Here is a 5,249-nt window from a genome sequence, read left to right as displayed (position 1 = left end):
GAAGGGTAGATATTCCTAACTTGGGTCCAATTAGGAGTCACAGCCAGATTTCTGAACTCAACACACCAGGGAGGACCATAGAGCCCTATGTGAGCAAAAAGAAGAGATCGAGAGTTTACCAGCCACTGAGTTAAGCCACAGACGTGTTAGGATGAGCAGTGGCCAGAAATATAAGGGGCATTATCTCTTCATAGATTGGTGAGGATTAAAGAGAAGCCCGTGGGCTCCGTGTAGACCCAAGGACCGTAAGTACCTCCATATACATAGTTACTAGCTTGTGGAAGAGAAGGGAAAAGAGAGGAAATTTGGGAAGGGAGGGAGGGAGGGAGGGAGGAAGGAAGGAAGGAAGGAAGGAAGGAAGGAAGGAAGGAAGGAAGGAAGGAAGGGAAAAGAAAGAAAAAACACTTTACATTATTAAATTGGACTTAGTTGACTGAATTTGTTTCTTTCCTCTTATTCAATTTTTTCATAAATAATTATCTTTATATATTGCTTGAAATTTGCTTATTTTCCTTGAGACCATATCCTAGAGATGTTTCAGTGTCAGTACAAATAGACCTACCTTGGGGCGCCTGGGTGGTGCAGTCGGTTGAGCGTCCGACTTCAGCCAGGTCACGATCTCACGGTCCGTGAGTTCGAGCCCCGCGTTGGGCTCTGGGCTGATGGCTCAGAGCCTGGAGCCTGTTTCCGATTCTGTGTCTCCCTCTCTCTCTGCCCCTCCCCCGTTCATGCTCTGTCTCTCTCTGTCCCAAAAATAAATAAACGTTGGAAAAAAAATTAAAAAAAACAAAAAAACAAAAAAAAAAACAAATAGACCTACCTCATTCTTTTTAACTACGAAATGTTATTTCATTCAATACAATAATTTATTTAACTAGCATCCTAAGGAAAGAGGGTTAAGTGGTATCACACATTTTTCCCTAAACAAGTACAACGGCAGCTCACATCCTTAGGAAGCACCATTTCTGCATCGAACTCAAACGCCTGGTGCTTTCCTCTCACCTTTTTCAGCTCTCTTCTCAGTTCCTCATTGAGAAATAAATCAGGGCCCACCAGACCCAGCAGGGAACATAACTTAAACTCAGGTTTGGCTTCCTGCTATCAGAAGTTGTAGGTCAGGGTGGGTGATGGGTATTGAGGAGGGCACCTTTTGGGATGAGCCCTGGGTGTTGTATGGAAACCAATTTGACAATAAACTTCATATACTGAAAAAAAAAAAAAAAAAAAAGAAGTTGTAGGTCAAAGTTACTGGAAATTTTCAGTGGCCCGGTCATCCTCATAATCATCATAATTGTGCTTACTATGGTGCCAGGCATGGAGTTATACCTTCATCTATATTTCCTCATTGAATGGTTGGGAAATACCTGGCTGGCTCAGAGCAATTAAGCAGGATTAATTAATTATATACTGGGAGACTCACGCAAATCCCCCTCCCAAAATGAGTTTCCTAACAACCTGAGTTTCCCTAGCCATCCTTTCAGGGTGTGCCTCCCACAAGGAACAAAAATCAATATATCAGCCTCTACCATTATCTCTCCACATACTTTAGAGTTGCCTAATAGACACAAAATCAAGTCGGTCTCTCTGGGGCCCTCCCAATTATCCAGGGTTCTATATTAAAGCAATCTCCTTTGCTGCAATAGGTCTAAACTGTAGCTTCAGGGTATTAACTCTGGGGATGCAGACCATGGTTAGTAAAGACTTTATATATCCTTTGTTGCTTGCCCACATGGCTATGACATGCCTCAGACATGAGGCAATACAACGTTTTAAATAAGAAACACTCTAGGGGCTCCTGGGTGGCTTGGTCGGTTAAGCGTCCGACGTCGGCTCAGGTCATGATCTCACGGTCTGTGAGTTCGAGCCCCGTGTCGGGCTCTGTGCTGACCGCTCAGAGCCTGGAGCCTGTTTCAGATTCTGTGTCTCCCTCTCTCTCTCTGCCCCTCCCGCGTTCATGCTCTGTCTCTCTCTGTCTCAAAAATAAATAAACGTTAAAAAAAAAATTAAAAAAAAAAAGAAACACTCTAGCAGGATTTAAATTTATTATTACTTATTGATAGCATCAAACTAAAATGATTAAATACATGCATTAGAAGTTACTGTGGCAAATACTTTTTATCAGTTGATTTACATTAACATTAATTATGAATTATTCCAAGCAATTTGGATTTGGGGGTTTATTTTCTTCCTGTATGCATATTAATTTTTTATCCCAACTATTTTGATGCTCTTCATTAAGATAAATTCTTTTTTGTTGTTGCTGTCATTCTTGTATTCCAAAAGACAAGGCTCCAGAGAATAAATATAAATAAAAGTAGACTAGTGCCTTATTCACTGTAGTAGTTACCATCTTGAGGTACCAATTTCTGTATTAGTTGTGGTAACAGCAGCTATAACAATTCCAAAGTCTATGCTGGCTTGATATATTAGAATTTATTTCTTACTCGTGTCACTTCTAAGCAGTAGTGTGGGATTGGAGTGGTGGTTCCGTTCTATGCATTCATTCAGGATCCAGGGCTGTTGCAGGATCTACCGTCTTTACCACGAGGTCTGCTAGGGCTTAGACGTCCAGGAAAAGAGAGAAAAAGATATATCAGAGGTTTTTTGGACCAGGCCCACAAGTGGAGTACATCACACATGCCCTCATTCCACTGGGAAGAATTTGTTCATTGGCCACCCCTATAAATTTGATGAAATAAAAGCAGTCTCCAAAATTCTGTATACCGACTACAACTACATCTACTCAAATGTTCACAGGAAAATAAAATATTGTAGAAAAAGTGCTAATAATTTAAAAACAGTTATAATAATGATCATTTAATGGTTGCCTGAGATGGGCTAGGCGAAGTGCTAAGTTTTACACATATTGTCTCTGATGCTTATCCTGTAAGACAGATGTTACCTGTAGCAGACAGTTAGTTGCTAACAGATCTCAGCAGAGAAAACGGATCCCAACCCGATTCCCACACAAAATCACGAGTTGATGGGGCCAAATACGGCCAATGAGACAAGAGAAAGTGAGCCAGGGACCTTTTGGGAAAGAGTTTCTTTCATATAAAAGAGCCTTATAAGGAGAGAGTCCCATTGCCCCCAACTCCTTGCCTTTCTGCTCTGGACATGATTATGTGAGGTATTTTTTTTGAGCTAAGTGGCCATCTCGGGGTCATGATCTGACTAGCCTAATAATGAAAAAACAATATATTCAAGATGATAAAGAAAAAGTAAGTAAGTAAGTAGATAGATAATAAATAAATAAATTAATTAATTAATTAAAAAAAGAGAGCTTGGACCCTTGATGATGTTGTTAAACTGCTACATCAGTTCTGCAGTAGCTTATCTTTAGACTTCTTTTTAAGTGATATAATTTAATGTCTTTATTGCTTAAGCTACATTTGGTTGAGTGTTCTGTATTTCAGTTGAAGATAATCCCAAACTTTATCTTTTCTTTATAGGCCACATAGTGAGCTCATAAGAAGCAGTACTGAGATATAAAACCAGGTTGTTCTAGCTCTGAGATCCAAGAATTTTATACCACAATACAGTGAAATAAAGGCACTGCCCTCTGCCCCCATCACCCCACATGTATGCTGTAGTAAAGGAATGAGAGAATTTGTGATTTTGCTGCAAGTTATTTGTTACACACACACACACACACACACACACACACACGTGTGCTTTCAGCAGCCATAACCAACAAAAGTCATTTGCCTCTCATTCCTTGTGACTCTTATGTACCGATCAACTTCCCTCATTAATTTGACAAAAGATTTTTCTACTGTAGGTGTTTACAAAATGTCTATAAATATTATTCCCTCTTGGCCTGTCTCTTGATACAGAGCTCTTGTAGGTAGATGTTTGGGGAAGGAGTGGTATCCCCCAAATATGTGTTTTTCTGGGTTTGTTTCTGACGGCGTGAAAAAATCACTTGGTTTCGTCAGGTTCAATGAATTGTACTTGAACCTTTATTTTATCCAATGTATTAAATCACTATATACATGTTTGGGTTTGAAAGTATACTTTTTTCAATGCAGTCCTTTATTTCCATTTGAAATCCTCCAGCTGTTTGCTTTAAAAAGTAAACAGTTTGGGGGCACCTGGGTGGCGCAGTCGGTTAAGCGTCCGACTTCAGCCAGGTCACGATCTCGCGGTCCGGGAGTTCGAGCCCCGCGTCGGGCTCTGGGCTGATGGCTCAGAGCCTGGAGCCTGCTTCTGATTCTGTGTCTCCCTCTCTCTCTGCCCCTCCCCCGTTCATGCTCTGTCTCTCTCTGTCCCCAAAAAAATAAACGTTGAAAAAAAAAAAATAAATAAATAAATAAATAATAAAAAATAAACAGTTTGATAGAAATCTAAAATGGTGGCAGCTCTTTCTGCCCACGGATCCTGTCCTCATGCTTTAATAAAAACATATTTTTGCACTGAAAAAGAAAAAGGAAAAGAAATCTAAGATAGTAACAAGAAGTACATAATTGAAAACTGTACTGCCAAAATCACCTTCAGACAGACTCCTACCCACTTTGTGTCTGTGTAACACATTTTTCACTTTTTATCTTCTTCATGCTACATAAAACAAACTTCCTCCCTCTGGTTACAGGGCTCCGTGACACAGGTCTCTTTTGTTCCCATTTAATATCTACTCCCACTTAACTAGAACACAAGAGGTGAGAGGCGTAGAGACCAGAACATCATGTAGAGAAGATATTATGTTGTTCATCTAGGGGAAAAAAAAAAAAAAAAAAAAAGAACACTTTGTTATTTAAGTCCAATGTCTTAACCCCAAGGAGATCTATTGGAGGAGCCCATCTAAGATTAGAAACTGTGTGGGGTATTTTGGACCTATGCAATCAAACACCATGTGACGAGCTTCTATACATCTTCTGCTGCTACCTGTTGTAGCAGAGAAGCCACGGGAGAGGTGAATTCCCCACCCATAAAAACATGTACTACTCCTTAGAGGAGAAATCAAGCTCCTGTAACCAGTCTGCAAAAGCAGAATGCATGTGTGAACTTTCTGAGTCTCTCCTCTAAATCAAGGGAGTTAACATGTACCCTCAGTCCAAAGTCTAAAATTGTAAAATAGAAAGACATGATTTCAATTTTTACCTTATGCACTGGTCAATGAAACCAAATCATACAGAAGGAGAGAGAAAAACACAGCTCTTACAAGTTGAAACAAAGTGCCTCAGAAAGAATCAGTGCAAAAGAATCCAAACTAAAAATTTGGGCACTCAGCTTCTAGTTCCTGCTCCTTT

At 40.0% G+C, this 5,249-nt stretch overlaps 1 long non-coding RNA gene across 1 annotated transcript; it reads right to left on the bottom strand.

Annotated features, from left to right (window-relative positions):
- Nucleotides 1-2,027: 2,027 nt before the first annotated feature.
- LOC123582292 lies at nucleotides 2,028-4,124 on the bottom strand. The gene is made up of 2 exons (XR_006704299.1): nucleotides 4,018-4,124; nucleotides 2,028-2,559 (listed from the first exon to the last, which is right to left on the bottom strand). It is a non-coding gene; the product is annotated as an uncharacterized LOC123582292 (long non-coding RNA).
- Between the last annotated feature and the right edge of the window lie 1,125 nt (nucleotides 4,125-5,249).

Source organism: Leopardus geoffroyi, chromosome B3, assembly GCF_018350155.1.
Source record: "Leopardus geoffroyi isolate Oge1 chromosome B3, O.geoffroyi_Oge1_pat1.0, whole genome shotgun sequence".
In the NCBI taxonomy this organism is placed as follows: domain Eukaryota; kingdom Metazoa; phylum Chordata; class Mammalia; order Carnivora; family Felidae; genus Leopardus; species Leopardus geoffroyi.
The sequence above is the reverse complement of the archived record's forward strand: the minus strand, read 5'-3'. Positions and strand labels throughout refer to the sequence as shown.